Genomic DNA, 25,738 nt, shown 5'->3' on the forward strand with positions numbered 1-25,738 from the left:
TGTATAACATATGTAGAATTTTTGACAATAAAGCTGAATTTGACTTTCGCGTTCTTGCATATTTTAACAAAGCTTTTCATTTTAGCCACACTGAATTTAACTAGAAGTCATGGCTGTGTCAATTACCAGTCTGATATCGTTTTACAAAGATGACAAGAAGAGTGTAGATAGAGGAGAGAACCACTACAAGTCAGGACACGTTACAGTGCAGCCTAGATGAAGGTGTTGTCAGGGCTAGCATGATGGACAAGGTTTATATTTTCGGTGAGTAGTGATAGCAAGAGTACCGTTAACCTAGAGTTAATTTATTTACATTAATTCCCATCAACAAATCAATTGTATGTGTCACATGAAATCTTTATTAGGCAAGGCAAGGCAAGTTTATTTATATAGCACTTTTCAACACAAGGCAATTCAAAGTGCTTTACAAAAAATGAAAGACATTAAGAAAATGGCATTTAAAATCAGTCATTAAAAAGAAAAGTAAAAAAAAAAAAAAAACATTAAAAGAAAAAATACATGGATAAAAGTTACAGTGCAGTCTAAGATATGAACAGTTCAATTAAAAGCAGCGACAAAAAGAAAAGTCTTCAGCCTGGATTTAAAAGTAGTAAGAGTTGCAGCGGACCTGCAGGTTTCTGGGAGTTTGTTCCAGATATTTGGAGCATAATAACTGAACGCTGCTTTACCATGTTTAGTTCTGACTCTGGGAACAGAAAGCTGACCAGTCCCTGAAGACCTGAGAGATCTGGATGGTTAATCATTTAGCAGGAGGTTAGAAATGCATTTTGGTCCTAAACCATTCAGTGCTTTATAAACAGCGGCAGTATTTTGAAATCTATTCTTTGACACACAGGAAGCCAGTGTAAAGACTTCAGAACTGGAGCGATGTGATCCACTTTCTTAGTGTTGGTAAGGACTCGAGCAGCGGTGTTCTGAATCAGCTGCAGCTTTCTAATAGATTTTTTAGTGAGACCTGTGAAGACACCATTGCAGTAGTCCAGTCTACTGAAGATAAAAGCATGGACACGTTTTTCCAAATCCTGCTGTGACATTAGTCTTTGCATCCTAGATATGTCCTTTAGTTGATAGTAAGCTGATTTAGTAACTGTTTTAATGTGACTGTTGAAACCAATAACTAATTTAACCCGCTGACAAGAGAGCCCACCTCCGAAGATCGTGACTGGCTGAGGGACAGACTCGGGGGCAGGTTCTCAGGAATTTCTTGGCTTCTCTCCCCCGAGCCAGAAGAGGAACACTACAGCTTGGAAACACTTACTGTTGCTGAAATTATCAAATCTGTTGGGCATCAGGGACCTGAGGCAATTGTGGCAAGCATGGCATTGTCTGAAGAGCAACAGAGGGCAATTCAGGTGGCTACCACTGGTCAGCGAACCAACCCAAACTGGCATTTGTTCAGGAAAGGAAGGTTGACTGCCAGCAACTTTGGAGCTGTCATGAGGTCAAAGCGTGTGACTGCTTCCTTTATTGCCAGGGTGCTAGGGCAACAACAGGCCCTTGATGGTGTTTTGTCTGTACAGTGGGGGACTATGAATGAATGTGAGGGCTTCAGGGCATTCACCACTGCAACTCAGATGCAGGTCCATGAGTCAGATTTGTTGCTCTCCCTATCAGGATTGTTGGGGGCATCTCCAGATGGTCTGGTAGGGTCTTCCGCTGTGCTGGAGGTAAAGTGTCCCTACGGAGCCAGGGAAATGACAATTAGTGAAGCATTGCAAATCAAGGGCTTCTTTGTCAGTAAGGAAGGAGAAACATTCAGCCTGCATGAGGAACATCCTTACTGGCACCAAGTGCAAGGTCAGCTTCACCTCACTGCAAGGAAGAAGAAATGAAAAAATGGTGAATTGTTTTTAATTTACATTTACTCGCCTTTGCAATGTTGTGGTTGTTAGAGTGTTAGGTTTCCTGTCAGCTCGTCTGTTGGGAAGATATAAAATATTGGTTTCATGGAAGTCACACCGTCACATATACTGTAAGAGCATTAAGACATACAGTATATAGGCTAAAACAAAACATCTAAAGATATAACCTTGCACTTTGATAAGTCTCGTTAACATTTTCACTATTTTGACATTTTTATAGATGAAAATTGAACTAAAGAAATAAATGGTAGATTAATCCATATTGAAAATAGGTGTCAGCTGCTACACTAATTATAATAGTTATATTTCTTAATTAATTAAGATAAGATATTACTGTATTGATCCCATTTTGGGAAAAGTTTGTGTTGCAGCAGCATAACAAGAAAAACAAAACATAAGTTATTATATATACAAAAGTATGTGAGGGATGGAATATTAAATTGAATATAAATGTAAAATGTACATGTGATTTTACGTCCAAGAGAAGCTATCTCTGCCAGCCAGAGGTGATTTGTTATTAGTTCAATATGTCAAACTGATTTCCCTGACTACAATCTTTAGTTACATGGTGAAACGTTATGCTGCTTGTACTAATAAGACTTATCATATAAGCCACACAGGTTTTAATAGGATGTATTCATTATCTTTACTTATGTTGCGGTCTTTTCAGCAGCGCCATCTCTATAACGGCGATACAGTCACTACCCATTATTTACATTTCACCGTGACATGGACAAAAATGTAACGTCAGCTTACCTAATGGCACGAATCCAGACTCTCCTTTAGAAAACATTGGCCGGGAAACGATAGAACGAGCACGTTTCATGCAAAGACCTGTGGCTGCAACCCGGAGCAAAGCAACAAACCATTGCGTAGCTAACTAGTAGTGCTAGCTTTAGCTAACGTTAGCCAACGAAACGAACTGCCGAGTAAAATTGGAAAACACTGGTAATTAATTATTCTATAATTTGTAAAACTACGGTGTTAAAAACGACAATTTCAAAAATACAGATTCTAATGGTCAGATATAGATATACAGATACTAAAGATAGGCAGGTACTTGCTTTCAAGAAGAACACAGGGGAAAACAAACTTAGCGGGAGTGTTTAGGTGTTCGGCATAATGACGTACAACGGCCTCGACAATTTCTGTAGTCCTATTCAGCCATTCGGTAACAACCATCGTTTTTTAGACACGTAAACTCCTCAAAGATCCCCAGTGGGGTCACTGCTGATGTATTTAATGTCGTAGAACAAAACGTGATTTACCTCTTAAATTTGTGTCAACCACAGACCTTATTTCGAGCTATTTTCCAAAACGCTATGGAAAAAATGCATTGCTTTTTGAGGAAGGAACCGGAAGTGCTAAAAATGCTAACTTACTTCCGGGTTTTACGACGCGTCACTGCGGTTCTCTATACCCCTTAAAGAGCTGATATTAAGCTTCAAAATACCCTTTCCCTTACATATTTTTCATCTTTCAACAACTTCCTTCTATAAAAAAAGCTTGTCTTAAACACAAGTGCCCCAATTTACCCTTTTCAGAAACAGGGTACACAACGTGCAGACTGAGCCAAACTAGATGCCCTGGTCTGTCAACTTCAAAATAGTCCTGTCTCTTTTAATACCCTCCCCACCACGGCTGATCGATGCAGGTATTTCTATCCTGTTGTCAACATGCTCTAAAGGACCATCTTTTTTATTTTCGACTTGGCAAAGCACCCATGGTTGTCGGTCCAAGTGTAAGTCAGGGCCGGCAGTTATTTCCAGCTCCAACATCCCTCTACTAGCCGAATGTCAGGCAGCTAAGACGGCCGTTTGTGTGCGTTCAGTGAACCCTGATAGGGCCCTTCACGACTGACAGTCAGCCTAATCACGTCTTAACTGAGCTTTATCTAAGTGTGTGTGTTAGAGGACTGAGGGAATGTGTGTGTGAGTGTGTTATAGAGGACTGAGAGAAAGTGAGACTGATCTCTCTATTTCTTGCCGGGCTTATTCTGAGGGCAGGCTTCAGAACAAGTAAGAGCTGTCATATTTCAACGGCACCTCACCCGACTCATCCCTCCAGACTTCAGCAAGCGTGCCCACACATAAAAAAGAAGATAACACACACACTCTAACCCTTTACTCTGACTTTTTCCTCACACAGAGAATACATGTCTCCCTGGGATTTGCTACAGGGTGATTGCAGGTGGATCCGGGCCTCGGCGGGGCTTTAGAGGTGTTCAGGTAGTGTGGGAGTCACAGTGTCACTTATTTGTTGCTGCCGGGCTTCTCCTCTCCAAACGTCAAGAGATCTGGCCTGCGCAGATCTCGGCGATTAAAAGCTCAAAAGATGACTGACAGCTCGCCGTCAAACCAAGCCTTTGTGTCTCTGTCACGCTGGGTGATTTAAGAGTCGGGGTAAAGATCCGTGGATATCTGGTTTTCGCCTTACTGAACCTCTTCTACTCTTCTGAACCCTCGCCCTCAATCCTTGCCTATCACATTCACCCGACTTTCCTTTCAATCCCTTCCTTCTTTATCATCTCCGTCTGTTTTTCACCTTTCCTTTTCTAAGTACCACGGTCCTCCTACTCCACTTTGATATCTGCAACCCTCATCACCTTTTCCGCACTCCTTTCATCTCAATACCTCTTGTTTTGGTAAACTCTGAAAGGTTTGTCGGGTTTTAGAGCTTCAATATCACCTTATAACCCCACCTGTGTTTGTTCTTCTGTCTGCAGTCGATGTTATGTGGAAGGCAGCTACAGTTTTTAAATCCAGTTTCAAGGAAAAGTGTCATCTTATTGGAAGCTAAAATAGTTTATAATTTACCTTTTGACCTCACCAATTTGACTCTTGATGGAGAATCTTTTTTTTGTATTGATTACTTTTTGCACTAAGAACTCTGCATCAACCCTGTGTGCGATGCTGCACATGAAGCAACACTATTCCTTTTGGTTGCTCTTATGAACGACACACCACCTGCTCATTTTCTATCGACCACACAAATAAAGAAACCAGCATTACAGAGCCTTTTTCCCTCATATCCCTCGGCACATATCCATGTTCTCCACCTTGACAGTTAAATAATTCTCTCTTTTGCTCATACAATCTCATTCTCATTCTCTAGAGCTTAAAGGTGGACACACCAGCTGCGTCATTGAGCATCCCCGCTCAGATAAAAAAAAAAAGCTTTTGCTTAACGTATTTTCTCCTTGAGGCTATGAAGATTATTGATCTGTGTGTTTTCAGAGACACTCTCTCATCCATCTTGCTTTGAGCGGCCGGTTTCTCATAATTTCCCCCCTGAATTGTAAGAATTGATTAGGATTTGAGGCCCCCGTCAACACCAGCTGCAGCCGTGCCCCCCTGCTGGTTAACCCTCCGACCTTGAGGAAACCGCACCCGCTGCCAAAGGGCCCTGCTTGTCACTCTCTCCGTCTGCCCTTTGTGTCTTTTCAGATTTTAGTGTGTAGCCTATGTGGTTTGATCAATGTAAGGCAGAGAGCTCTTTTTTCTCAGGGGAGTGTGTTTGTCCCTCGTCCTTGGAGATAAATTGCTTTACTTGACACAATTTATTCATAGCGTCACATACAGTACAGATATATAAGCATGTATATGAGTGTGCACGGAGGCTTTGAAATGGCATCCTGCTGTGTTTGACAATGAAACAGGCTTTTTAGCTCCAGGAGCTGCTTCAGAAATGAGATTCAGCCCTCCTCAGTTCCTTTCCTGTCCACCAGAGGGCACTGCTCACTCATAATTCCACCATGATGCTGCTTTCATCTTCCTCCTGCACATTTTAAACCACATTTTAAATGCAAACGACAACATAAACAAAGACAAGCAAGATAAATCACAGTCTGAAACACCAATGCAAATATATTCCCCTTGATTTCCTCGCTGCCACCAAACAAAAAAGATTGACTTCTCTGACCTCTGTCGTCTGGTTTAACTTCCCCGCACCACCACTGTGTGCACATTCCCCAAACTTCAGTTTTGACAGGCACATTTCCAGTATTTGTTTCTCAGACAGTCATATTTTATTGATGAACTCCCAACGCACATTTAAATTCCAAACCTATCAATTTTTCAGACTTTTTTTTGGCCCGGGAATGCCAGCCAAAATCTCTGAGGTGATCCTTCATTTTACACCCCTTGCGGGTAAAAAGATGAATGGGCGAAAACAAGCCAGGGTTGATTTTTTTTCGACCACCAGTGATTTCCTAAAGTGCTCTCCGGTGCGTTGAGGGCAAAGCTGAATTAAAAATAATCCATGGGAAACATCATCAGACGGAAATAAACAAGGTCGGAACTACTACCAAATAAATACTACTTTTCTTTTAGTGCAAGGCAAGCAACAAAAGTGTAGAAAAAGGGGGAGCAGGTGAATTGTTCTCCTTCACAGTGCAAAAAACAGCGTGTTTTTAGGTAATTGGCCAAGGTTACAAACCTCGATAAATCAAAGCATGGCTGGTGCTTCAAACAAGGACACAGTAGTGGTCACATTAGAGAAGATACATTATTTTCAGACATACTTTATTTGCCGATGTCTTCATACATAACCACCGCCCGGCTAGCACTCCCCGTTACTTGACCTCCCACAGTATGTTCTGTTGTATAGAGTGGCACACATAGTAGATGAACAGCCTCCGCATCAGGCAGCCTTCAACGAGACTTTCATCTAATTGAGGTCTTTACGAGACTGAACAGATTGCATTTTGAAAGTGAAAGGCCCTGCGCTTGAACAAAATGCCTCTGAAGTCATTTCACAGAGAGATTCACTTTTACTCGCTGCGGCTATTTCAACTCAATGGAAAAGGATGTTCCGAATCATTGTTAAAGGACAAAAATGATCCTTCGCAGAGTTGATCCTCGCACATGAGTTTAATGGATCAGAATAAGTTGATAAAAATCATCCTTCAAGCCGAGAAGAGTTTAGACTAAGTCTGCCTTAACAACTAGTGATGTGTCGGTCGCGAACGAGCCGATTCTTTTGAACGGCTCTTTGGTATGAACGAGGGGAACCGAGTCGTACTTGGTGAGAGCCGTTCTTGTTATCGTTCAATTGTTAGTCCGCACTCACTGCCTGCCAAAATCCACTCGCCTGTTAAAAAGCTTGATTTTGTTCCCCAAACGTATTCTGTGAAGACCCGCCCCTACTCTGATTAGTAGGTTTCAGCAGGAGGAGTGAGATGGGGTGGGTCTTAACGGAATACGCGAGAGAGAGAAGTCATAACAAGTGGTAGGCTACAGGACAGCTAGACGACGTGTTTTTCGGATGGAAAATGAGCCAAACGCGAAAACGCAGCAGCATTTTGATGAACTTCAACCAAAAAAGCGCACTATTTGTAAAGGCAAAATATCCTTTAAAGCAGGGTCAACAAATGATCTCCATCGCCACTTAAAAACACAGTATCTAATATTAAGAGTTGCGTGAATTTCATTCAAGGCAAGGCAACTTTATTTACTTAACACATACGGAGGGTAAATTCAAAGTAGTACATTCACGGACATGAATGACATGGATATGGCGCCACCTTGTGTCGTGTTTACAAAGCAGATTATTGACATTAGGTCTGGCAATACAGTCAATCATTATCCTGGTGATTATTTCACAGACAAACCAAGTAACCCCGCCAAAAAAACGGCTCTTTTGAACGGCTCTTTTGAACGGCTCTTTGAAAGGAACGGAGCCATAAGATCCGGCTCCCTTCAAAGAGCCATAAATCCCATCACTATTAACAACTCAGCTCTCATAAGCAAATTGTTTATAGTGAGCTTCAGAAAATTGGTCTAAAAAGGCACCAAAGCAGTCCATCTGTTTTCTGTCTGCTGATTTAAAGATGCAAGCTTTACTGTCCATGAAACTGTCATTGAAGGTGGTGTTTTGTGACGTCTCAAACGGCACGAGCAGAAGCAATTTACCACGGTTAACATTGTGCACGTGCAGCGGACACGTGAGTTAACATGCACACGAAGTTGTGTATGAATACATTATATACCATAACTTTTCTTAAGTCAATACTGACAATTGCAGGTAAATCTCAACCCTGCTGAGGAGTCTGTGGCTGTCAGAAGTAGAAAGATTTATATTCAATACCGACAGAGACGGAGTGGGAAAAAGGAGTCTGACAGATTTCAGTGACAATGTGCCTTTCAGCCAACTTCTCAGTGCTTTTTTACCCAGCGCCTCTGGTGAAGTACACACATGAAGGTGAAGGAGGCATCGCGGGTGAAAGGTACCATTACGGGTACAAAAAAACTGTCACCCAAATCCGGAGTCAGCGGATATGACGGCTTCCCCCACCTCACTTTAAGTGTGTTTACAGTGAAGTTAAACGGATAGAATAAAATAAGTTCTCTGACATACAACGCAATAATGAAATCCCCTTTTTTCTCACAAATTACTCCTTTCATTAGGCGCCTGGAGTATTCGCTAAATATATCCCCACCTTTCTTCTGTACTCTGGAGTTATATGATCCTCCTTTGACAAATCCAAATGAAGCAAATCAATCAAAGCATCTCTTCCCCCTCCCACCCACGTGCCTCCCACCGGCAGGGTAGACAGCTGCCGTTAGAGTGGAGCTAAAAATGGGAAAGTTTACTTCCATTTGGGGTCGGGTATCCTTCGGAGAGCAGTGGGGTGTGAGTGTGGGGGGGAGGGGGTAGAGGTGGGCAGGTGTGCCTCGCTGTGCTGCAGAGGTTCAGTTTCCTAGTTACCTTTGCTACACCTCGGCTAATCATCTAACTCAGTGGTCGGTCCGCCCGGCAGGAGCCTCAAATGCCTGCCCCCCCCCCCCCCCCCCCGCGTTGGCCACAATTAGCAGGGAATTAAAGTCCTGCTTCACGGATGAGATTCTTGGGGGACGCTGCTCCTTAATTACAGCAGCTCTCCACGTGCTGCTGGGGACTGATTGCAAGGTAAGACATCCCCAAAAACCCAGTACCCCCCTCCCCCCGCCCCCAGCCCTGTTTGGGGGTGTCTGAAATATAAGACTGTTGAAACAGCAGGCAGATGCAGATTAGTTATTCAGCTGTTATAATGGCGCAGAGCTACAAGTGTCACTTTCTTTTTCATTTACTCCTCCGACTGCCTACAACAAGTCAAGAGGGAGAATAATGTTTTTTTCTTTTTTTTCCTAATGCAGAAACAACAGCACAGCTGTGAAATACGTTTTCTTTAGAGGCCTTGTTTTTGTAACAGTTTGTACACAAAAACTTGTGAAAAATTGTTAACAGACTTTTGGAGAGTACCGTTTTTTTTCCACCTACATTTGGGCTTAGTGTCTGTGGTTGCTTTCTCAGAAATTCACTTCATATTGCTTACCATATTTCAATTGAAGCTATGGCTTTTTTTCTAACCCTTTTGAGCCAATTGTTCTAAATCCTGTCAATGTACGTATACTATGATACTTCATAGTGCTCATCTACCCCTGACTCAATGCATCCACCCCTGACTGATGCAGTGAGTTGAAGACATCCTCAAAAAATGATCTGGTTGGCATTTTTTTTTGTCACAAAATGAAAAAAAAATACCTCATAATTCACATTGATTTGGTTGCCACACCTGTTGAGTTGTAATGGATTATATGTAAACAGGATTATGTATCACATCACAAAAGATAAATAGCCTGATACATTTGATAGAAATGTGACAAGATGATAGTAAGCAAAAGGCACATCACATCAATGTTCTTTTACTGAAATCAAACTGAGGGCATTATGAACAGAAACAAATGAGATTTTTCAGTTTTGCCAAGTTAAGTTAGATTTATCAGTATTTTTAAAACTAAATACTAGAGACAATCTTGATTAATAATTTTGATTAACTTAATTAATCACATGTTTGATTAGAAATGGTGACCTGAAAAACATAATTTTTGTTCTCTTGGTTTATGGAAACTAGAGCTTTTATTCTCGTTTTGTTTAGATTGAAAATGGAAGATATTATGAGAACGTCATGCTCTTGGATTACAGGTCCTCTAGGTATCCTTTGATTTAAAAAACAGAAGCAATGCTAAAAAAACACATTGCACATTTGGCAGAACACACACAGGACACAAGTGTATTGTGCAATTAATGTTCTTGTAAGGGTAATTTATTTGACCAACAGTGAATGCCAAAAATGTTAAATGCCATTGGATATGTTTTTTCCGAATGACAAGGTTTTATCTTTGTCATCCAGAACCAAACCATTGGGTTCAGTTGAGGGTGCACAGCTCCTCTTACATCTGGCCTGGAAAGGTACTTTGATTTCGGAGCCACCTTTGAGTAATTGCCTCTTGCTCTAAACTAAAACTCCTTTTATCGTTAGATCGGGTTAATCAAGTGTTCGACACAACAAGGAGGTTTGCTTTGCAGTTCGGTGGGTCAGCTACTCAAACTTACTTGCATACAACTCCAAACGCCAAGTGTATCATATTTGATACATGAGTTTCTGAGAACTACGTCATTCAAATGACTAGTACGTTCCTAAAAGACCTGTTGTATGCAATGTGATACATGTCTTCTGCCCTCTGGTGGATCATTTGGGCACTGCCGGCTGTAGATCGCTTTTAATGACCAAATCCAAAATGGCTACCGTCATGTAATGGTTCAGACGCTTTTGGAAGCGTCATCTTTGCCAATATTGAATAAATTAAGGTAAGAATTACTTTTCAATCAATCAATCAATCAATGTTTATTTATATAGCCCAATATCACAAATGTTACATTTTTCTCAGTGGACTTCACAGTTTGTACAGAATATCAGTATGACAATACGACACCCTCTGTCCTTAGACCCTCACATCGTACAAGGAAAAACTTCCAGAGAAAACCCCACAGTTTAAAGGGAAAAATGGGAAAAATGGGAGAAACCTCAGGGAGAGCAACAGAGGTTGGAGGTTTTATATTGTTACTGATATTTCACTATGAATATTTACTAAATTGAAGCAACTTATAATCAGTTTATATTTTGTAGCTTATTTCATAGAGAAATTGTGTTGAAAATGTATGTATCGAATAGTATACAGCAGGTCTTTGAGTAAATTTCTCCGGAAAATATGTGACGTTGGAAAATATGTGTTGTTGTAGTACATTTCATGATGCAATCTGCATTATACTTACCACAATGCCAAAAACACTGTTTAGATTATTTAATTAACCTGTTAAACTGAGAGCCCCCTCAGTCGGGGGCTGCGGGGTGTTTTTTCAAACACAGACATCACAACACGTAGCATTACGGAGCAAAAACGGAACATTGTCTCACCTTAGCTGTTATTCTGATCAAAAGTTGATAAAAACGATTAAAAACGCGGTTGAAAGTTAATCCATAGGTTAATCCAATGTGTCTGTCACTTTGACAATGATAATCCATAATTCAATTTTTATGTAAAAATCGGAGAATAAAAGTTAGCTGCTAATGCAATTCCTATGCATACCTCCTGAAGAATGTCATGCAGTTGATGAAATGATGGTGCCGTTCAAGGGAAAAGTCTCATCTTCGTCTTTATATGCCAGCAAAGCCTCACAAATGGGGGTTCAAGATGGACAAAGTGGCTACCTTTATGACTTTGATGTTTTTCAAGGTCCAGAAAATCCAGACAAGGAGAGATCTGATGTTGGTGTTACTGGAGATGTTGTCCTGAAAATGACATCAACAGGAGGAGAAAAAATCACAGCAGGAAGAAATCTCAACGTCTTTGCAGACAACTATTTCACATCAGTTCTACTGGTCGACCACCTGAAAGAGAGAGGAATCCACTACATAGGCACTGTCCGAATGAACAGGGTCAAAGACTGCAACATGATAGATGAAAAAGAGTTCAAGAAAAAGGGAAGAGGGTCAATGGACTTCAGAGTAAACCAGGAAAACATCATCACCGTTAGATTGTTTGACAACAAAGCTGTGAACCTACTCTCCTCTTATGTTGGCATCGAACCAACTGGAAGTGTGAAAAGGTGGGATCGAAAAACCAAGACACACATTATGGTTCCCAGACCAGCCATTGTTGAAGCATACAACAAGTTCATGGGAGGTGTTGACCTCCTTGATATGCTGTCTGCACTCTACAAATTCAGCTTCAAATCCCGAAGATGGTACATGTACATTTGGTGGCACACTGTCACACACAGTGGCAGTTATCAATGCATGGAACCTCTACAGAAGAGACCAGAAGACACTTGAGCCCAGGATAAAACCCATGGCCTTGCGAAGGTTTCAGGCTTCTGTTGGCACTTCCCTTACAAGTGCAGGAAAGGGCAAAATCAAGCGTGGAAGACCACTATCCTCTCCAGAACCGGACTCAACACCCCCCCTAAAAGGCAACACTCCAGTGTGCCTGCTGATGTGAGAAAGGATGGCATTGATCATTCCCCAACATGGGAAACCCGACAGAGATGCAAGCACTGCACAGGCAATCATTTCACACATGTATACGGTAGGGGTTTCACAACTACCAATATTTACTAGTCGACACGTTTTTCAAAATAGCATTCGACTAGTCGATACGTCATAATAAAGACACACAAACAGAGGTGTACAACTGTATTTTATATTGGAACTCATACAGTAACATTAAACACTGCATTTTAATTTGTGTTACATGGCTGAGTAAATAACAAACAGTAACTGGACTCACCAAAATCGACAGCAAAAAACTCTTGTTTACATACATGCCACGTAAATCCAGTGCGCAACACTTTATTCGCTGTCCTCCACGATAACGTCCACCTTTCCATATTTTTGGTTTGGTTTGAAAACCAACGCATCGACATGTGAGGGAAGGAGGCTTGACCGCTTTCGTGTGACAGTGTTGCCTGCCAGGGAAAAAACCCTCTCACTCGGGGTGCTTGTGGCTGGAATATCCAGGTAGCTCCTCGAAAGCGGGGGAAGCACGTTTTCTGTCCACCACTCCAGTGGATTATCCATTGTGGGGATATGCGGTGTCCGCTGGCAGTAATCCCGTAGCTCATCATCCGCATCACTGTTGACCCGTGTTTTCTTGCTTTTCGTTTGCCTCTGTTCAGTGCTGACGCCGGTCCGTTGCTCACTGGTGCTAGCATTACTGCTAGTGCTAGCTGTCGGCAGCGGGTGTCTCATCTTCAGATGGTTGCGCATAGCAGATGCATTTGTATTGTACTTCAGTACAGCTGTACACAACTGACACTTCACTGTGGAGTTGGTTACATCTTCGTTGAAGTACTGCCATATATAAGAATGTCGGACGTGTTTTGGAGCATTTTGCAGCACCTCATTTACCTCAATTTGTTCACGACTAGTTGACTAGGGCCTACAGCGCCGACTAGTGGTAAAGGTAGTCGACTAGTCGACTAGTCGATTAGTTTGTGAAACCCCTAGTATATGGTTGGAAATGTAAAGTCCATCTGTGCCTCAACAAGGACAGAAACTGCTTTTTGTCCTACCACAAGGCAAAATAGAGCTTGTAAAAGGGCTCCTATTAAAAAAAAAACGGAACAAAATCAGTTGAAATGTTTGACGGCCCCGCCCACTCCAGGGTGCCTGCTTGTGTTTGTCTTAGCAGGTTCCTGGAGGTGGGCGGGGTTGTCGTCTAATCAGCCACACGGCTGGCACCTGGGTCAGTGTAGATGGAACCCCCAAAAGATCAAGGAGCGCAGTTCCCCTGCAATACCCCTTACGTTGTGGCACGCTTCTCCCTTCTTTGTCGCAGCCTGTTGGTTCGGGTTATGCTCAAAATCTTCCAAATCTAATAATCAATATTTGTTTTTGTTTCAAAAGGAGACGTTGTTTTGTTCAATAAATTGCCATAAAGGCCTGACATATCAAATATGATACAAAAAAATAATCATATATGTAAATAATTAACCAAATAATTTGTTGTTGTATTTTGTTAAAAGGTTCAATAAACACCTCAATTTTTTTTTTTTAGAATTTTCTGACTATTATTTGATGTGTTAGGCTTCACAGGGTTGGATATGTTGCATAATGACACATCATTTTTACTTTTTCAAATTGTAACTAAACTTGTGGATTTATAAACTAAATTGGTAAAACTAAATTGGTAAAACTACGATATTCCAAATGAAGAGTTTCTAGGCTCGTATAACAACATTGACGTAATATTGATATATTGCACAGCCGTAACTTAAGTTTGACTTAATATTAAGTTAATTAATTATGAATAATTGTATGGTCTTAATATTGAAACAAAATCTATTTTAAGCAACTTTCTTGCAACCTCATTAAATATTAAGGTGACCCCATTCTAGGATTAGTCCATATTAATCAGAAGTAATTATTAACAAGCATTCTCCTAAAATAGATTAAAGATTAAACATGCATTTCTTGAATAATAGACATACTGAGTCAAACAATTGTCTTTTTTGTTCATTTTTCTGTGTATGAATTAGAAAATATCAACAGTTGAAGCCGCGTTTTGTGTGTCATGTTGTCATGACTCTTTAAACACAAAGTAAAGAGAAAAGAAAGGGCAACAAATTGAGTACTTAAAACCGTGTGATTAAATTTGACTCTTTTCATCTCATATCTGCAATGGGAAATAAATGCATGAATCCAAAATGTAATTTATTCCAGCAATAGCTTTCCGCCTTTATATTCCATTGACTTTGCTGCTTCAAATGGATACTCGAGAGTATTGTATCCTAAAATAAGGCATCTACTGAACCTTAACTCGTGTCCTCAAAGGGCCTCTGAGGGTTTGATATGCATCCTTTATTTTGGAGGGCAGAAAATTACACAGCCTGTTTCCACAACCCACGTCCCAACATGGCTTTTTGTGAAAAGGTTGGAATAATTGCTCTTTGTCTCTGCACCTGTGTGATACCGAAAAGCCAGAAAACCCTCCTTGAATTTCCATGAAAAAGGCCTGTAAGAGCCACTTGTGGCATGGGGAGCAGCGTCGGGCTGAAGTGGCTGCAATATTCTGGAATTAGCAATGATAGCTGAATACTCAGGGAGGCAAGTGGGTACACATCTCCTTATGTTATTTTTACCTTTATTTGGAAAGAAGTCAAAGGGAGAAGAGCGAGACAGAGGCATCTATAAAATGTACCATTTGAATTAAGCTAGCATTGTAAGTGTCCACCTTGCATTCAATCTGAATGTCCAAAATAAGCTATAATAGTTGCCTTAATGCAAGAAACGCCAACCTCCAGCATCACACATTTGTATTCCGAGGGAGTATTTCCCGTCACAGCACATATCCCCTTTGAATGGAATAGCCTTTGGTGAATTAACTAAACTATTTCAAAGGAAAGGCTCAGCTCGAGCCTCGCAAACAACAAAGATGGCCTATTTCTCTTTTCATTGGGAAACCACATGCAGACTGTACCCACTGCCTGGCTCTCTGACAAATGTCACGGGCTACCTTTCACATTGGATTTTCTCCACTTGTATCAATAGGCAGGTTTCATAAATCAGCTGAGACAAGTTTTTTCCCAATCATCTCAGAGCTTAGATTTACAGTGGTGTCAATGATGGTATGACAAATGAGGACCATTGTCACTTTGAAGGAAGAAAGAAAAAGGGAACTCAAAAGATGGATGGATACATTTTGGAAGAAGGGTGGGAGGAGGAAGTGGTGGCGTGTTGATACAGTAGCGGGTTAATTGGAGCATTCTTTGCTTTCCATAACCTACCAACCCCTGCTTAAACATGTATTGGCATGTATTGATTCATATCAGAGAGATAATGTAGGGTAGATGTGCGTTCACATGTGGAGTGTGTGACCGTGCCTTTAGGAGCATGTAGTATGACTGAATACTTGTGAGAATTATCACCACTGTGACAGGTGGTGAATAGTGTGCAGCATATTGTCACAGATAATAACTGTGTTTAGTTCTGTTTTCAACACTGATGAAGGGATTGAGGAAAAGATAAGGGAACGAAGTCTGAGAATGCTATCTGAAAATGTGAAAAAAAAAATGATTTTTTTTTTAATTATTCAAAAAGTAAATTTAATTTTAATTATCAAGCTCTTGACATGTAGGTTTGAGCTAGATTAATTTTAAATAAAAAATAAATCCAGTTTATTAAAAAATGTTTTGGCACTGACAATCAATAGGGACGCCCTTATTAGATGCAATACCAAACATTCACCCAATTAAAGCTTGAACCCCGATTTAAGTGCACAAATTGTTTGTATTTAATACAAAAAAAGCTTGTAGTAAACAGGAATTGTCCTGTTTTTGGAACAAAGCATGATTTAACAGAAACCAATACTGCAACAGTAGACAGTCCAAGGACATAATATAGAGGTGGCAGTATTGGCCAACGACTATTTGATTGACAAGTGATGTCTGGGTAGAGCACAACAATCACACCACAGAGAGTGAGTGCTACACATAGTGACAGCAAAGGCTTAAGGGCCATCCATGCCAATAACCAAAACTATGATGAGAATTATATATACAGTATATATAGATACATATATTTTTGTATCCAACTGAAGTGGTTGGCGTAGTTGATACCACAACACAACTACAATCACAACAGCAGGTAACTATATCGTTGGGAACACAGTCAGAGCAATTTAATAGAATAGAATAACTCACGACCTAAGAAAATCCATTGGGATATAAACAGGGAATCATGTTCACCATGGCAGATTATATCGCAAAGAATATCGGACCTTTTAATGACCAGAAATGTAATCATTATTCGTGCAGGATTATCCATATATTGCCTATACTTGAGGGGCACCAATGTGAATAAAATGTCAATAGTCGTGGTTGTTGAGAATGCCAGATACAACATTTAATGAGTATTTAAGTTAGATTTGAATCATCTTATTAATTAGAACATGAACAATACCAATAAGAAAACAGTTGGGATGTCGCTGCTGTTGTGCATCTTTCAGCACCAGAGAGGGGGGATCAGGTGATCTTTCAATCACCCGAAAGACCCTAAACGTCCTGTAGAGCCGAGGCATAACCTGACACACCATGACAGGTTGTTTTACAGAACCATCAGAATCTGTTAGGAAAAGAGTAGTTATTTTAAAAGATATATTTCATTGGATGATGGTTGTCTTTACCCATTGCAGACATGTTTGTCAATTATTATCTATCCAGGAGAACAGCAACATCAATTGTTTTCTTTGAGAAAAAACAGGTTTTGCTCTTTTTTCATTGCCCTATGATCCTGACATATCTGAAGTTATTGCAGCATACGCTAACTTCTTTAGTAGCCGCCATTTTTGGTGCAGTGTAATGAAAGAAAACTGCACAGTCAGTTGGTAATTTAACAGATTTTGTCACTAGGAACGATGCATTTCACATTACATGTGATCATTTCATTCAATATTGAATTATTGATTATAGCAGCTTGAAAGACCAGAATTACTAGACATAAAAGCCAGTGAAATACATTCATCTCGTAGTAAGGCCACACCCACTGAGTGTAGGTTTAGCTTGCTATGGTTTTGAGATATCCAATTCTTAAAGTTCTGCCAACACCCTGATTGAGGTGAATTGGATTTAGTTTGAGCTGTTCAGAGCTTTAAAAACAATCTTTTTGATTCAATTTCACCTCCATTGTGTTCGAAGGGCAGTCGAAAAACTCAAAAAAACTAATATATCCAAACCACTGCAGATACAACCAGAACTACGTGCAAGGCTGTAGATGGCCAAGTCACCCTTAGGGGACAGAATGCAGTTGAATACTTCAAATTGTCAGAAAAGTCAGAATGATCAGAATCATCGAGGCTTCTGCTGGCTTCAATCACAAAGAGACACACCAATAGACCACCATCCACCATTATTTAGTTGGAGCAGAGTCTTTTTGAGCATTAGCCAGAAAACAATCACATTTTAGTCCAAGAATGTAATGTTACTCTCACAATCTGCTGTTTGACACCCTCTGTTTAACTCTGGAAGCATCAATGTTGAAGCTTCGGTAGTTCACACAAAAATCGGGGGGAAGGGAAGCAGCGGGTTTGTTAGCAGCACAAAATTAAAATGTCATTATGTATTATCTATTCTTAGCCGAGACTGCTGCAGGGATCTCCCACATGTCGAGCTTTGTTCAGAGAAGTGGTATGTGTTATTTCACAAAAGCTCACAATTTTGTGTAAATCCCAAAAAGGAAATAATGTGACACTGTAACATTACATCAAATTCAACAAGGTTTTAATACTGGCTTTGCGAGTTTAATATGCATGAATGCACAGGCATCTCCCTCTAATAATAGGAAGAGGTGTGAAAGGATCTCCTGTGAGGTTTAATAATACAAAAGTTATATTTTTGTTGAACTTGGAATGTTTTGAAAAGAATACCAGGAACTGGCTTGTAGTTGATTTCCATCTTTTTTTTAATAATTCTTTCCTCAGATGGCCAGCGGTGTTGATTTAGTGCTTATCCATTCAAATCATCATGGTGTCCACAAATAATGAAATAAAACATGTGTTTTCATATTTGAAAAATCGTGTTTCTATGGCACTTAGTAACGACTTTGCAGGTCAATCACTTTTGAAAACATTTCTTAAAAATGTCATGCAATTATAATTCTCTTCAAAATTATGTTGAGAGCAGTTCATCGGCAGTTCTTTGACACAAATCGCTTGTTTCTCCAACTTCTGACAAAAACCTCTTCATTGGAATTGTCCTTTTATTTTAATGGACAGGAACATTGATGAGTATCGAGGATCCATTTGAATAGGAACTAGTTTCTGATGATTGTGAAGCAGAGGTGGACACTTCTGCTCCGGCTCTTGCCTTTTGGTGTAAAAGAACCGTGGTACCTTGCATCTCTCATCATCAGAAGGGCCAACATTATCCTACTCATTAGCAATTGTGAAACTGGGACAACGTTTCTGGCACGACCAACTCTTTTCACTTTGACATAGGCCTTCAGCAATGTATGACTTGAATGAATACCTCTTGATTTTCTTACCATTTGCTCATGCCTGTGCCTTCAGAATCTCTTCAGAACAGCAGCCAGGTGGTAACGGTAATCATATCTGGGAATTGGAACACCAGCTGGTGGTACCACTTCTTGATCTGATTTTGTTCCAGCACAGTGCAATCAGTGAGCCAAGCAGATCAACCCCACCCATATTCTTGTAGTATTCCTTTACCACAGCAGGGCAGGGGGATGTACTTCTTCTTGTGTCCCACCCAGGCACAGAGTAAGGCGGAGTCGGAACCGCCAAGATGGTTTCGACCAGAGACAACCACATCGGGCTTCACAGTGGCTCAGAATACTGTCTATATTGAATACAGTCTATGGTCAATACCAAAAGAGCATTGGAAAAAAACTGGTTTCAAGTTTTCGGGGCGCTTCACGACGGCTCTTGAGAAACCAATCGTTAATGTTACAGAGACTACAGCCATGTTTAATACAGTCTATTATCTAATACACCACCATGGAATCGGGCTGTCAGTTTAGGCCTTGTACTTTCAGCTCTAGTTGAATTCTCCTCTTCCTCCCTCTGTCCCCTAGGCAGTGTCACGGGCGTAAAAAGCCGCCTGTTGAGCAGCCATCAGTCTGCTGGCATTTGATCAATGCCCAGGTCCCTTTGTGCTGCTAAGCGACAGATAAAAGAGACTGTTATCAGCTCCACAGCATCAGCTGCAGATAACTACGTTGCAGTGGCAGAGCGGGCAACCGGAGCTGAGAAGGAGGGGAAGGGGGGGCGGTTGCACTTCAGGAAAGTGTCGAAGGGGCGAAACGTAGAGGGAGGGATGAGGGGGCTAGGGGGCAGAACGCTGTAGGTCAACGCCTTGATACAAGATTTTACAGCTGTCACAAGCCCTCTGGAGAGAAACAGGGAGGGGGGAGGTGGTGATGGGAGCGATGGAGAATAAAAGGGAGGCAAAGATTACGGGATAAATGTCGCAACAAACACCTTGAACCTGCAGCAGGAGGAATTGGACGCTGTTGTTAGGTTGAACTAAGCCTTTGACTGTGGCTGCCAAGAGAGGTCGGTAAAAGCAAGAGGTTGGAAGCATTAAAATCAAGCAAGGACACACAAGTTTAAACAATTTGCAAAGCATTTATCCAACCACGTTATGTGCCTGCCTTGTTATTACTAAATAAATACGACCCAAGTCACGTTCATCCCATCAAATCTCACTTTCTGCAAACCTTCCCACATCAACTGCTGCACCCTCCTCTTTGAAGAGTCAATAAGGAGCATTGATCGCTATGTTTATCAGATCTCTGCTCAGACTGATTTTGTTGATAATTTTGTCAACACCTTGCTCTGTTTGAAGGAGTCCAATATATTACATTTATGGCACCACTTCGACAAAAGCAAACAGGAAAACGTTCTCCTCGTAAACAGACTAATGGATTGAAGTGTCCAATTCTGCACAACGGTGCATGGTACAAATGAGCGACACTGAAGAATAAAACGGATTTTGAAGCAGCGCGTGACAAGCAGAGTAATGACACGATGCTTGGAGGGCTTTCTTTTTTGATGTGGATTAGTGAGAGCGACAAAAGAAAACAATAGTATGACAAAAGGCTGACAAGACGGCAGATATCAGCTGCTATTAAAGACCCTAGAGCGCAGACAGAAATAGTTTCTCATTCTTCTAATTTACTCAAGATGGGAGGCGAGGAGAACGTTTTTTAGAAATTGTTTCATGAGATATCTTCTTGTTTAAACAACCATAGGATCAAGTTGGGAAATATGTAGTCAGAAAAACACAATAAATGCAAATTTACCTCAAATGCTTGCCTTACCATCAGGCAAGGTAGGCAACTGCCTGGGGCTCAGGCACACTTTGGATGAGTGATGGTGTTACTGGTAACATTGGTTTCATGTGATTGCTTCACAATGAGAGATACCTTGTTTTTCTCCAAGTTGAACACTGGAAAATTATTGTGCAGTACAATATCTCTGGTTTTCACTACAGTAAATAATTAGAAATGCTACTTAAAAAACAAACAAATGGCTATACTATACTCATTTAAAAAAGTTAAAAGTTAATCTTCTTAATTTTTGGCGTTCACGGCATTTTCTTTCTGTATGTTTTCTCTAGGAAGTATTTCTTATCATTTCTGGTGCTGGCCTGAAGATTGAATTCACAGGAAATTATTAATTCAAATTATACGCTAATGCTTATCTCATTGAAATCAGCCTTGTTGCTTGGTTTTTTGTTTTTAATAATCCAAACTGCTACTGCTGCACATTAAATGTGTTTGGCTAGCAAAAGACTGGCTACCATTGTGGACCAGCCACAGGAAATGCTAGGTGTTTTGTTATGTCGGTTAGCATTTACCGCCATCGTTCAACAAAAATGTAACCAACAAATGGTACTTGGATTACAAAAGTAAAAGTACTCATCGGGCAAATTGACTACTTTAAAAGTGTTGAATTTACAGAATGTTCATTTTTAACTTTAATTAATAAAAAAGTTCAGGGTTAGCGAAAAGCAAAGCGTAAAACACAACCACTTCGCACACTCGCCTAATGATATGTCTTCATCATTTTATTATTTCAGTTTTAGCAATCTGCTATGAGTGTAATCTTACACAATTCTTCATATTTTATAAATGTGTATTTTGTAAATGAATATAATTTCAGTGCTGTTATCATACTTGTCAACCCTCCCGATTTTCGCGGGAGACTCCCGATTTCATTGCCCTCTCCCGGTTTCCTCCCGGGATCATATTTCTCCCGCATTTCTCCCGATTTCTGACAAAATCAGATTTACTCAGGACTGTTTCCACTCAGACTTTAATACAGCTACACCATTGTTTGGTTTCCATGGTAACACGTCTCTTTAGTAGCGCGCAACTGAAAGTCTGAGAGGGTGAGGCAGATAGTCACAGAAAACAGAACAAGAATCGACCACTACTCTACTCTCTGACTGCGGTCAAGCCAGCCTCCACTCGGGAAAACCTAGTCAAGCCAGCCCGCACGTGATATTGCGGTGCGCGAATATCCTATGCATTACGGTAGAGTCAAAACAAATCATCCCTCTGTGTTTAGATGAGAATAAAACAAAAATCGTCCAGTATCAAAGACTCATTTCACTTCAGGGTGATAGCAGGACATCCCATCTAGTCACTCAGAAAAAATCAGGACATTCTGATGTAGAGTTTCAAAATAAAAGACCTTTGAAGTCTCATATGAGCTATCATCCCTGTTTTTAGATGCCACACGCTCCATCAAGGATGGTGCTACAGGCCGCAAGGCATTGCACTTAGAACTACAATAAGCATGTTAATGTTAATCTAACAGCTCCGGCGATCCACTAGCACCCCCCCCCCCCCCCCCATTTTGCATTTTGAAATGCTCCCGATTTCTGTGGTCCCAAGGTTGGCAAGTATGGCTGTTATGTATATATTTACTGTGTATTTTGTATTAGTCATGCTGCCGATGTAACACAAGTCTGTTCAAATTAATTGAATGATTCTAAGTTGTTGGTCCAGTGAGGTAAGAAGCAGGTAAAAACCAAGGTTACATGCGTGTTTCCATAATGATCAGCAATTAAATAGTGTGGTGTTCAGTTACATAAAAACAATCTGATGAAGTTAATATTATTCCTCCCACAAACAACAACATTTACTGAGGAAAAATACAAATAATATCCTTTACAAAATGTAAAGATGGCTAATCCTTTCCACCAGTTCAGGCAGTTCTTCTCATTTGTTGGGGTGCAATTTCACAGTTTGGTAGAATGTTTTCATAAAGGTCTGGGGGTAGAAATAGGATGAGGAAGGAGGTACGGTAAGGACAGAGGGTTCCTATGCGTTTGTTTATGTGAATTGCGAGGTAGGAGAGTCTCTAATTGGTGGAGGTATTTTTGCTCCAGGGCAGTAATGGCCTTTTTGGAGCTTTTGTTTCTGTTTTTGCCTCCCTCTTGTCTTAGTCTCCCACTTTCCTTCTGTCTCTCTCGCCTCTCATTGTCTCTATCTGTCACCCTTGTTATCTGTTTTCTTCTCAGAATATTAAATGCCTTGTCAGCAGGGAACGCACACTTGCGTGACTCCGTGTGTGCGTGTGTGTGTGTGTGGTTCAAGATTCAGGGTTGCTTTATTTGTCCCAATTACAGAAACAATTATAGTGCAGTGACCGACGTTCACAGCGCATTCACAGATTTAATGAATTAACACTAAGTGTAGACATAAAATGCGCTCTCACTTCACACTCTCCTTATTTCCTCAGTTGTTAAGATCCACTGAATGGAAGCAGTTTGAAAGCAGGATAGGGAGGCAGAGATAATTTTACAAGCCTGTTTAATAGGACTCTTGTCAAAACTGTGTGTTTTTAAAGTGTGTTTGTGCTCTTCTTACTGTGTGTTGCATCGCAGATCAGTCGTTAGATGATGTGCCCATGAAACAAGCAGAGGGATTAAACTTACAGGAGGACGGCATCATTAACTGTGTATAGTTAAATGTTAATGGGCGTGCTGCTGCCTTTGAGCACAAAAGGAGGAAGGTATAATAGAGCAGGAGAGGGATGAGGAGAGGGGAAGGCTCACCGTTTTTACCTTATTTATGCAAAGGAAGCCCGGCTGATGGAGGACTTTTTCAGCAACCTTCGACTTCAAACTCATTCACGTGTTTAGAACTGGGAGCTGCCCCAAGTCTGCTGCTGCAGGCAGCCCCCACTGCCTAGAGGCATGTTAGTGGTGGTGAGAGGGAAGGCATTGCAGTACTTTATTCACTTGTCCCAACTTTTAATTTTCTCTCCTTGACAGGATATTCCCACAAACTCACTTTCAGGTCACGGGCTTCCTCTAAAATGTCTGCTATCAAGCCAAGTCCAAGTGGTCACGCTGGTAGCTTTCTCACCTTCAACGCCACATTCAACAGTATTAAACAACATTCATTTTCACCTCTGTAACATTTACTGGACTTTCGGCTAACTTTACAGGATAATGGTGTAGAGAAAGCCTGTAAGCAAACTTAATCAGACATTTCAGTGCAGAATCTAGTATCCTTAAAATGATGTTCCTAGGTCAATAAGGAATTATTTGGACTCAGGTTGATAAAAAATAGGAGAAGAGTATTGCAGTTACATTTCTAATCATGTTATGGATACATTTTAAGATCTGGATCTCAGACCCAAATATGGCATATTTAGCCCAATGAGAATTGCTTTCCTGGTGCAAATGCCAAAAGTTACTATCTTCCCACTCAGCTAGCTGGTTATCTGGCCCACTCATTATGCACAGTAGTGTTTCTCCTGCTGGCCTCGCCCCCAATTTCACACAATCAATACATTGCACTGACATCACATATTTTTGAAATCACTCAAAGAAAGATCTGCAAATATCAAACCTCAATGGATCATCCGAAAACTATAATAGATAAGAGTCATATTTGACCATGTCGATATATTTAATTTGACAGACCTCAAAATTGCACTAAGCACACAGTACAGCTGAGGCTGAATATGTTTTGTGGATAGACATCCTGGTTATAAACTAAAGTAGTGGATCTTTAAAAGGTGGTACTTCACCAAAGTCATTATAGCTCATCCTTTGGGGATTACATTTCCTCGCACCATATCCTATGCATTTTCATATTGTGGGCATCCCAGACAATTTGCTATCTACGGGGACCATTTTGTAGCTTGTTGGAGGTTAGAATGTGTGTGTACGTGGAGGAAGATGGTCTGAAGAAGGATATGTTGCAGTCAAAGTGTCAGCTGTGTGTGTTTGGGGAGAGAACTTTCTCTAACCGACAAGTCTGGCGTGAGGAGGCCTCCAGGCTAAGAAAAACAACTGAGGGTGATGTGGGGTTAAGACAGGTATTTTCTTGTCTGTGTGTTTGCTGCCGGGTGTGTGTGTGTGTGTGTGTGTGTGTGTGTGTGTGTGTGTGTGTGTGTGTGTGTGTGTGTGTGTGTGTGTGTGTGTGTGTGTGTGTGTGTGTGTGTGTGTGTTAAAAGGCCACACATCAGGCAGCATGGCTAGTAACGTTGCCTTGGAGATTGACAGGCTTTATCGTGTGTTGGTGAGCTCCCATCCACCACTTGTCCACCATGTGACATGGCCTGTCACACCACTTTGTCACAGTGGGAGAGTGTTCGTAACGCACGTGCACGCACCAACACACACATACACACACTCCATTTCAAGGTTTTAGATCAGGGTGTGAGAGAGGGGGGATAAAGACGCAGAAAGACAGATAAAGAGAGAAATAGATTTCTCATTCACTGGGGAGAAAACTGAAGTGTTGTTCACGGATTCGAGGGCCATTTATAAGAAATAGCCACATCAAAAATGAGCTGTTTTCTATTCATGAACTGAGCTCCCAATGTGAAGGGCAGACAAAAAAGTGCACAGCTGCTTACTGACATGCAGGGATTCTTAACACAAACACACACACACACACACCAAAAATAATAATAATCAGCGAGCCCTGCCTCTCCCTCCATGCTCTCTGTTCTGTGTTCTTGCCAAAAGTCAATCATGACTGCCGCTGGAGAAGCTTGTTGTATGTGTACATCTTAATGCTTCTGACAGCATAGCATTTTCATCCAAAAGAGCAACCCACCAAAAGTAAAGTGTTAACAACACCGTTGTGCTTTCTGTTTTAATGCCAAATAAATGCAGCACATCTCAAAAGAGTACTTATTTCAAAAGACTCACTTCTTAAAATGGGCTTTATGCTAAAGGGAAACAAAGTCACTATTTGAAATGGGTAGAATCGTTTTCTGGCAGTAGACTACTGGGAGATTAAATGCAAAGTCATGATTTTCAATGGAGGAAAAATAAAGAGTTTTCTAACACAACAAACTGACTGCTTCAGAGGCCTGTACTACGAAGCAGGATTTTCACTTAGCGGGCTAACTTCAGGGAAAACTGGCTTTCCGGTCCTACGACGCTGGTTCTCTTTTTAGAAGGCTAGATCTCCATGTTAACTTATGGTGAGCGGCTAACCTGCCCCGGAGCAGGTTAGGTTGCAGGCTAAGAGCTCAATTCAG

At 40.9% G+C, this 25,738-nt stretch overlaps 1 long non-coding RNA gene across 1 annotated transcript; it reads right to left on the bottom strand.

Annotated features, from left to right (window-relative positions):
• Positions 1-370: 370 nt before the first annotated feature.
• On the bottom strand, positions 371-3,164 carry LOC307029254. Its single transcript, XR_013805276.1, has 3 exons — positions 2,640-3,164; positions 1,891-1,938; positions 371-1,699 (listed from the first exon to the last, which is right to left on the bottom strand). It is a non-coding gene; the product is annotated as an uncharacterized lncRNA (long non-coding RNA).
• Between the last annotated feature and the right edge of the window lie 22,574 nt (positions 3,165-25,738).

Source organism: Notothenia rossii, assembly GCF_949606895.1.
Source record: "Notothenia rossii genome assembly, chromosome: 2".
NCBI lineage: Eukaryota > Metazoa > Chordata > Actinopteri > Perciformes > Nototheniidae > Notothenia > Notothenia rossii.